Source organism: Columba livia, chromosome 10, assembly GCF_036013475.1.
Source record: "Columba livia isolate bColLiv1 breed racing homer chromosome 10, bColLiv1.pat.W.v2, whole genome shotgun sequence".
Classification (NCBI taxonomy): Eukaryota; Metazoa; Chordata; class Aves; order Columbiformes; family Columbidae; genus Columba; species Columba livia.
Genome location: NC_088611.1, coordinates 20600637 through 20611262, shown reverse-complemented (window position 1 = coordinate 20611262; position 10626 = coordinate 20600637).

Here is a 10626-nt window from a genome sequence, read left to right as displayed (position 1 = left end):
ATTTTGATGTAGTTGGTATTTTTCAAAAATCTGAAGCAGAATAAAAGGTTTTGTTCAACTCAAGACTATTTTTTAAGAGAGGTACTTTTTTTTCTGATGATGATTTAAATAAAACTGAAGGAAATTTCTAGGAGAAAAAATGTTTAATGTTTTGTGGGAGAAGGACATAAAATATAAGCTGAGGTCCTTTCAACGCAATAGCCCAGACACACCAAGATGAAGTCACTAAATATTTTAGCATCACTAAAACTGCATTTGTTTATTTCCTACAAACGTTTTAACTGAGGGATTTTTGCAGTCTCAGTCCTGGACTGGAATTCACCAGCAGCCTGTCTCATTTCAGGTGTGCAATCTTTAGTTAAGAGATGAAAACCTCATTAATACCACCAAAAATAATTCCCAGAACAAGACATGCTCGGGTGCAATAGAAGCATCCAATGTAAACACCTAGAAAGCCCTTGTGAAGTCTGAGTTTGGCAATCCTGTACATCAGAAGCAGAGAAGGGTGGGGGACATAACACTGCATCTCCCCAGACAGGACCATTCTCTGTGATTTTTCTTTCCTTTCTCTTCTTTTTCCCACTTGTCCAACACCAAAGAAAATGACTGTGCTGGACAGTAGAGATGTTTTGCTGCTCGGTGCTGATCATACACAGGCTCTTCTCTGTCCTGGGGAGCAACACAGCAGACAGTGGTTTTCAGCTGTGAGAGACTCTCTGGCCCTGCATTTTTCATCCTCTCTCTGCTTAAGGCGAAAACTTGGCAGAACACGCTGGAAAAACACAAAGGATATTGTAATCTCGGGGTTAACGGCTACGCTGCTGAAAACTTTGCAGAGCCTTTGACTTATCTCATTAGTGAGCCAGAGAGCTGCTTTGGCATTAGATGTCACCTATGCATTTGCAACAACTCTCAACATCAATAAATCTCAGCAAACATCCCCTTATTGCCATCCAAGTGCCTGCAAGGGTGCTAATCCCTGGCCAACATTCACTTGACTAAATTATTTTTAAAAGATGATGCAGCTAATACTCCTTATTCCAGAGAATCCTGCATTGTTTTCCTTGCAAATTGCTCCTCCAAAAGGATAAAAGCTACAGCTTCTCACTTTCCACTCTAAAATAACCCTTCTCCGCCAGAGCAGCAGCCTGCGAGCTTCCTCAGGAAAAGCGAGATGTAGCTGGTGAGTCACAGCCCAGTCCCCAACCACGGCCCAGCCTGGTGCTCCCGGTTGGTGTCACGGTCCGAGGGGACAGTGTCTGCATCTAATCACGCATCGCTCTCCGTGCTGTGCCTTGTGTTTATGGCCGCGTCCCTCCGTGTGGCTCCGGACGTCCCTGTCGCCCTCGCCAGCGGTGCCTGGGGAGCAGGAGCGGGGCCGCGCAGGAGTCAGTGGCATTGAAGGGCTCAGCGCTGGCAGAACAATGGGTTTGCTCCAGGCGCAGCTACTGACTTGTAACAGCTCTTGCCAGTAACCCCATACGGGATTGCATCATGGAAAATACTAGTGGAGAGCCAGGAACAAAGGAAAGATGTCAGGCTGCTTTTAAAAGGGACGTGTTCTTGAGGCAAAGGAAGCCCTTTGGTGGGCAGGGTGGGAAGGCTCAACCGGAGAAAACCTGGGCTGCCTTAGAGACTAGAGGCAAATCTAGAAACATACACCAGACGGGAGAGCCCAAGAAAAGGGCAACACTCCGGAGGCGGTGGCTTCGCCTCGCTCTGCAGCGCTCGGGCATTGTCTAGGGACCAAGTGCGTGTGTCTGTGTGGAAAAAATTCCTATGCAGACGCTGTGTCTCTTTATTGGATTGTCCCCATGGTCCCCAAAGAGTCCAGAGTGCCCATCAGGACAGAGTATGTGACAATGCCCGTGAGCTGCTGAGCTCTCATCTCTGATCCAACAGCCCCAGAAAGGGAGTCAGGCAAGGAGTATGTCCCTGAGAGCCAGGGCTGGGGACACTGACGGACTCTGTCCAGGCTCAGCTAGCTGGAAAGCACCCAGGGCTGGTTTTATAATGGCCTGTGACACTGTACCCAAGGAAGAACACAGGCAGAGCTGTGACCAGCAGCTTTGGTCAAGAGAGGTTCTGCTCTTCAATAGAGAAGCACAGCCAAAAGGTAGAAACAGAGTTACTGCTCCATTTCTGCAGGGATCAAAGCTGTAAGCAAAATCATAATGCAAGCTTGATGATAAAACCCTTTTTATGAGGGATTAAAAAAACCAACGCTATTGCTGTAAGTCTGGGTGAGAAGAGCCATGAGTGCTGGTGAGAAGAATGGAAACTCCCAACAAGAGCCCAGCAAAGAAGCCCTACACTGCCCAACCACAGTGGGAATGATGTGCGGCTTTGGTTTTGACATGGTGTTTAACTTCTAAAGAAAGACCTGCTTCTTGCCTGCTTCTCTAATTCTAAACTGGTCTTTCTTCAAAGCTCCATGGACAACACATGCAAGGATAGCGCAGTGCAGGTGTCTGAGAGACACCGGTTCCTCCTTTGGAGTTCCACCCAAGACACTTCATTTCTCATTGACAATGTGAGGACAACCACACCAGCCAGCGTGATGTGTTTAGATCTCATGGCAAGAAAAAGGGCACTTGGGTCCCATCCACAGAAAGGAAGAAGTGGCAGTTGCAAGCAAGCCTAGAAATGCAGCACATTTGCATTCTCATTAGCTATACGGAAAGCAGCTAGGAAGAATTTTTGGCAATACAGCTAGTCGTTGACTTGCTCACTTGGCTGAAAGACTGATGCCAAGGAGCAGCAAAGCAAAGCAAGAGAGCTGGCCTGGAACCAAGGGATTTTGCAGAGCTCTCATTTTGCATTCATTGCCCTTGGTTCAGGGGTCTTAAGTGTTGCCAGTTTTAGGGCATGAGTGAGCAAAAGGAGCAATTCCTTATTTGCACATGGGTGTCTCTGCCTTTTCCTTCCGCTCCGTCCTTGGCCAACAGTCTGGATTTCGGACAGAAAATCTCTCCAAACCTCAGTGCTCTCAAGTTTGGGGCAGCGAGCGGGCGGTGGGTCATCCCCACAGCACCCAGGCAGCTCCCATCACTGCCGGCTGGTGACGGCTCCGCTGCAGCTCCTTGTTGCAGGAAAGCATCAGCAAGGCACAGCCCTTGGTCAGCCAGACGGCGCACGAAGTTGCTCTGGGCTGCCTTAGTCTCAATAACACTGACACTGCAACTGAATGATAAATAACTGAAAGCATGCACTGGTGTGAGAGCCCCAGCACATATCAAACATCTCAATCACCTTGTCCCAGTCATCTCCAATGCAAGAAGCACACTCCTCTTCTGCCCGGACCATGCACTCTGCTGGGGACACTGCTGCCCTGCTGCAAACTCTGCAAAGCAAAAGCAGCATATCACAGAGCATGAGAGGACTGGGAACGTTGCTTCTTTTACAATACTGTGGCATTAGGTGGGAATTTGCTTATTAAGGTTTGCAACTAGGCACTGCAGCTTCACTGAAGTCTTGGAGGTGGTTATGTATCTCAGAAACTTCACCCCTCCAACCATCCATTCAAATGAATGGCTCAAATTTGGCCTGCCTTCATTCACACACTTTTTGTGTTTGCTTTACCAATAATATTCTAACAAAGGCATTTACTGTCACGAACATTTACAGAAATGACAAATAATAGAGAGCTCATAAACACGGCAATTCAGACCAGAATCTGGTTCTGAAAGTCACGTAGTAGTATTTAAGAGAAGAAACAATGCCGTGTGAACACTCGCCCAAGCCAAAGTCACCAGCGCAGCTGAGATTTCAACCATTCAGTAGCAACGGTTTCATTATCAAGATATATTGCCTGAATTATTTCTAGATGTTATTCAGAGAATTATTTCAAATAATTAATATATGTAAGAAAATCACTGGCTCTGAACAGAAGAATTGAACTTGTCACATTAGAGCTGAATAAATGCCCTGCAACTATTCACTGCCCTGCTTTTGGATACACTAATTGCACCAGATCTGATCTTTAACCCCACTGAGGTTGAAGGAAAAGTTCTACTGTATCTCCACTTGCTGTGGCTTGGGACTCAATCCCTCTCTCTGTAGGGGGACCATGGCCTTATCTCACAGCTCTCCATTGTATTTCAGGAAGGATACTCAAGAGCTTTTTACCTTTCACTTACCTTGAGGTAATTCCTGCGGTCTTCAGCGGAGCCGCGGTTACACCTCCGTGCACAGGAGAAGAATTGCACCAGGTTTAATCTTGTCCCCAGTTCATTGTTTTGGCATCTCAGGGGAGGCGCAGCAAACCCTGTGAGTGGAGGGAGGTGCTGGCAGGAGCAGGCAGGACCCAGCACCCTGTGGCCGGTGGGGACAGCCGGGAGAAAGGTCTCCCAAAATCAGGGCAGGCTGAGCCTGGCCTCAGTGCTCCAAGAAACACAGGAGTCTTGATGTCATTTGTGCTGCTCTCAGGAAAAGTGAGCATGGGCAATACGTCTAAGTCCAGATGATGTAGGAGGAAGCAAATCCAGAAATTGAAATCCCCAATTTTATGCTCTCACAGACTAACATGATGTCCCTGCAGGGAGCCAGGATCCCAAATCGTGCTTTCAGTAGTCTATGACCATCGCTGGCCAGGTCCCCTCCTTCTCCTGCCCTACAATGGGGTTGGAAAGGGCAGCTTTGGTTGGAAAGGCGGCAGGATGGCAATGAGAACCACAGATCCACAGTATCCATGCATTTTGGTAACACCTTCACCAAGTGGGTTTTGGGTTGGTTGATTGGTTTTTGTGCCTACAGTACCGTAAAGACACCAGAAACTGGTGTAGCTCTCTGTGCCCACAGTGCAACACAACCCCACCAACCTGCATTTGCATCACAGGTGACTTGTGTCCTGCAGCTCCTGTCCTTCACCCTCACTCAATGTCTCTCTGCTACCTGTATGAGCAGCCTCGTCCCTGGAATCCATCCAGCAAGTGTGACAAAGGGGTAAGGGTGCGTGATCAGGCTTCAGGTGGAGAAGATATATAGAGACATATAAGACAAGTGGAATAACTAAGGGAAGAGACATGTTTACACAGAAGTTGCTAAATAGGTGACTTGTTAGCTGCATTGTGGCCAGGACATTCATTGTCCCTTGTCCTATTATCACCAAGGGCTTGATCCCTTCTCATGCAAACCCAGGGCAGGCTTAACTTGACTGAGGGCAGGACTAAGCAAGGAGCAGGTCTGGGTTTTAGCTAGCAACAGAGGTCAGTTGGGTAAAAAGAGTCTGCACAAGCAGAGTTTGAAGTGGGATTTGGGTAGCAAAGGGGCCCAGGGGTCCCAGTGGCCCTGCAGCTCCTGGCCTGGGAGCATCCCAGCTGCCCCAAAAAGCAGAGCCCCAATAGCCAGGACAACTTTTCTGCCATCAATTCCACCAACACAAAAAGTAACAGCAATAACTGAGAGGATCTGAAAGAGGTTCTTTGCTGCCCCCCCACCTCCCCTCCCTTTTTTATTTGCCTGAGTGACAGAGGATTTAAATGCAAAGTGGATCTAATGCACACCCTGAAGTCGGCTGGCAGTATGCAAATGACCTGTCAGATTAAAATCTGAATGAAAGAGATAACAAGCTTATCTTCATAACAAAAGACTCTTACGGGCAAACTATTTGACGCAGTGTTGATGTTTGTTTTAACCCATGGACTTTGGACAGTGCAATATTTCAGGGGCTGCGCTCCCCTCAGCTCGGCTCTGTGCGCTCGCACGCGTGCGTTTGTATTTGCACTGGCAACAAAAGGCAAGTGCTATGATAATAAGAAGGAACAGTAAAGCAAAAAAAACCCAAAACTAGTGAGGGCTCTAACAGCTGATTTCAAAGTCTTTTTTTTTTTTTAGGGGGGGTGGCTCTGCAGAGCCAGAGCCAAACAAACCAGCAATAGGTCAAACTCACGCTTGTGACCAGCACTACAGCTGCAGTGAGAATAAGCAAACACAGCAGCAGGGGAAAGAATTAAAGGAGGGGGCTGGGGGCAAGGCGGACAATTTATTCTTCTGGCACGTGCAGAGGGGCTGGAGATGGATCAGCTGTATTTATTCTGTGAAAAGAGGAAAGAAAGGAGGCAAAAGAGCAAAGCAAGTTTCATCGCACCAGAGAAAACAAAGATTTTCAATAAACTCCCCATAGCCACCCCCTCGCTAGAAAAAGGGGGAGAGGGAAAAAAAAATAAAATATAAGCTGCAGGTGTTTGCGCGGGGTCTGTATAGAAGCCACGTGGGGAATTAGCAAGTGAGGCAAGTTGCCTTTGGAAAAGGAATCTGCCCAGAATATATTTGCATTTCTTAATTTAGGGATCATCAGCAAACAAGAGCCAGAGCGAGCACCCCTCTCGCAGCACCGGGGGCTTCAAAGTGAGGAGGGCTGTGTGTTCGGGGGGCCTGCAAGGCACCGGGCTGGCTATTGAGGCTGCTGGGGCTCCCGCTGGGACAGGGCTCCCTCCGTGCAGGCACCGAGCAGACCCCCCAGCCCCAAGTCTCTCTGGCCGCCCCGCTTTATCCTCCCAATACAATGAGGAGAGTGCAAGCATTGAACGCCTGCGTTCCCCATGCCCAGAGGAACCACCACCAAATCCTCGCCCTTTCAGGTCCTTCCCAATCCTCTCAGCCCCCTCGGTTAATGTCCCGCTGCTCTGCTGTCTCCCTGCTGGGAAGTGAAAGCCCATTGAGAGGCAAAAAGTCTTCTCCCAAAGCCCTCCAGCCAATCCTCAAGCTACCCAGCAGAATTTAGAAGCTTTTCCACACACTGCAATTCACCGTGATGCTGACCCCCTTGCTGCAGTGGACAGAGATGCCCCCACACAAGGACAGTGGCAGGAGCACAGCCCCAGCCCTCAGTGTCCTTGCACACAGGATAATTGCCCTTATTTCCTTGACTTGTATAATACCTGCCTGGTCTGCTTGGCCCAGCTGGGATGGAGTTTGTACTTGCACCACCAAAACAAGGCAGTGCCACCAACTCACTCCTTGGAGTGGTCATGAATCCCAACTGCATCTCACACCCAAACAATTTCCTAATGATTTTCCTAACGTTCACATGAAAACCTGTCCCCTTCCACTTAATTTCAGTATTTTGGAAACCAGCTTTGTGAAATATGTTCTAAGCCCCATGCAGACACTCCAAATTCATCAAAATATCATTTCCCCCTCCTCTACGTTATGTACATACCTTGCTGATTCAAAAAAAGTAAAAAGAAACAATGATTAGATAGTGTATAGAAGACCCTCAACAAAATTAACTTAGTTGGGTAACTACAAACCTTCTTCCCTGAAAAGGCAAGGAGATTTGGTCAAGTTCCCTTACCGAAGTCCTAGAGACAGAAGAGAGGTTCACCAGAGCCCCAGCCACCTTGCAGCTTTACCTCCCACACAGCTGTTCCTCAGAAGAATATCTGTTCTTCAAGCCCCAATGCTTAGTGGGCTAAAACGTTCTCTGTTGTTCAGCAAGTTGAACAGCAGGCACCTGGTGCTGAAGGCAGGGTGGTCTCTGCCAAGATTCACCCCACCACTCACTCAGGTATACTCACAGTGGAAAGGAGAGCAGATCTTACAATCTCAGACAGTGGCTTACCATAAAAACACACAGTGAGATCAAATGCGTTGCTCTGTCCACTACACGATGCTCTAAGGAAGCACAGACTGATGGTGTATCATTTGCAATGAAGGAGTCCTCAAAGCAGAAAGTCTATGTGACATGTCCTGTCTTAGTATGTCAACTGTACGTGAAAGCAAATAATGAACTCCCTGGATAACTGAAGAACAAGATGGGATTCCAGGACTGCAACCTCCAGAAGGACAACGGAGGCTGGAAAAGGGATGATTTACGTAGGATGTTGGCAGGAGCATATTTAAAGTGTTGGCATGCTCCGTAACAGGAGACATGGTGCCTTTGCTGCTTGGCTGGGGAGAAAGACACAGTAATGCCAATGTAATTGTTAAAGACCTGTTTCAATTTATGTATGTTATGCAAATACAGCACATGAAGAACTGCCAGCATGGGGCTGGGGAGCAGTGCGTAAGGGCGATCTGTTGCACAGGACACCTTTCCACACGTGCTCTGCTGTGCTCCTCATGCTCAGTCTTGCACTACAGAAACAAACCTGCTCTGAAACGTTCTGTGGGAGACAGCTGGAAGGGAAACGTCAAACGCAGTTGTCTTGGATGAGATTGCGGAGCATGAAACCACAGGCCAGAGGGAGCTCTCCAGGGCAGGTCACTGCGCTCTATCAAACAACTTCACATTTCTGGAAGGGAAAAGCAGAAAGAAATGTTACAAAGATGTTAAAACAATGTAGAAGGGATTTGGGCACTGTAAACCCTTCGCCATCGGGTCCTTCCCAATCGCACTTGGCAGCTCTTGCTGAGCATAAGATGGGACTCCAGCAGAAAAACCCACAGACGCAAGAGGACAGCTCAAGTGAAGTACATGAGAGACAGACCACAGAATCATTTAGGCTAGAAAAGACCAACTCCACCACCAAACTACATCCTTAAGCGCCACATCTACTTGTCTTTTAAACCCCTCCAGGGATGGTGACTCCACCACTTCCCTGGGCAGCCTATTCCAATGCTTGGTAACCCTTTCAGGTAAAGAAATTTTTCCTAATATACAACTTAAACCTTCCCTGGCGTAACTTGAGGCCATTTCCTCTAGTCCTGCCACTTATTAATAGGAAAAGAGACTGAGCCCCACCTCGCTACATCCTCCTTTCATGTAAACCAGAGTCTTTAGACAAACAGCTTTGTGAAAAGAGAAACATCTCTGCCAACCTGCTGGTCCTGTTGGCAATGATGTCATTTTGCTCTGGTGTTCTGTGGCCACTCTGGATTTGGATCCAGATCCCACTTCAAGAGTTCATTTGATCTGCAGCACCCAGTCACACAAGTGCAGAAGGCAGCGGCCTATGGTATCAGGTTGGATGTCCCATCGTTGCAGGTGTCCAAGCCCAGGCTGGACAGGGGTTTGAGCAACCTGGTCTAGTGGAAGGTGTTGGAACTATATGATCTTTAAGGTGCCTTCCAACCCAAACCATTCTATGACCTGCAGCCTCAGAAGCCAGTGGGTAGGTTCATTGTGGTCATGAAGTAGAAGAGTAGATTGAATAGCTTGGGCAGAGCAACTGATGCAACAGCTCTCACCAACCTTTCTGGCTACGCAGTATCTATGGTTGAACTGTGATTCCTTCAGATTTAGCACTATTTCCTATTCTCACTCCTACTGTGGCTTTGCTGTACTGCTCAGTTGTGACCAGGGACAACACGTGAAGTGGCTTCTTCACTGGACAAGCAGAACTCCCTCTCCATTCTAGGGAAAGGGGTGAATAGGCACTCATGTCAACTCTACTCAGCACAAATAGACATGGAACTGAAACAAGGGCAAGAACGCAGCCTAAGGGGCTGAAGTAAAATTCGAATTTGCAGTCCTAGAACGCTTGCTGCAGTATTTTCCATGTTCTGGGAAACAGCTCTGCTGGACCTTCTCTCCCACACCTAGGTTTTCGCAGCTGGCTTGAGAGCGCAAGGTTGCAGTGCTGCCAGCTCTTGTGTTGCTGTCATGAAGCTTATAATATACAAGGTTTTTCTTACAGCTTCAGTCTTTGCTCCCAGAAGCAATCAATGAGATGAAATGGGAGACGAGGGTCACATAAACTGTGACCTGGGTGCCTAACTTGGGAAGGTTCGTCTCCAAATGCCCTTCCAGAGGAGCACAGACAAACTAGGAAGAGGAGCTTCACCTCTCAGATAGCTCAGACAGTTGTCTTAAGGTAAGTAGCACAAGTAGTCCCAAAATCTTCAACTGGAAAAATAAGTATCTGGCCTTCATAGCTTTGGAGAAAGCCTGAAAATGTAAGTTTTAGTATCTTTATGGTTTAAAACACAGAAAACAGGCAAAATCCTCCAACAATTCAAACAACCCTTCAAAAAACCTCCTTGCTTGCAAGCCAAGGTCATTGTTTTGACTGACGCGTTGGACTGTGACCTCTAAACCTTGGACAATGCTACAGCAAGGAAATACCACATTTTTCGTGACTCAACTCAAGGATTTGGAGCAAGCACAGTCCACTCTCTTCTGAACAGGAGTCCTGGAATATTCACTGCTGAGATTAAACCCGGAACAAAGAAATAAGTAGGAATGTACAGAAAATTTAGGTTCTGGTTGTAGGAGGCTATTTTTGCAAGGATATTTCCAACAGTATGAATACCAAGAGTTTAACCAGTATGTCTGATTAGTCATAGGTCCATTGGGATGTGCCCTCAGTAAACAGAGACATCCCCAGGCAGCACAGCTCTCAGCGTTCAGGGCTCATTCTCACCATTTGGGGCTCCTCCAGGCCAAGACCTTGCCCAGCAGATCCAAACCCATCCTGCTGAACCTCTGTTCCAGTCCAGAACTGCCCTTTAAACAAGAACTTCTTGGGAAAGGACAATCCTGACACCCCTAAAATTAACACTAAAGCTTTATCTGGCTTAATTATGTTCTGTATTTCATGCTATCATGCCTGTTAAATGCCTTCACAATTTCTTACCCAACTTTGGTGTTATATGAACAGTAATAAGCCATGAACACAGCATTTCTGCCCTTCTCTTTTACATCATTTGCTTGTTAGTGGTTTTGGTTTTAAGAAATAGCAG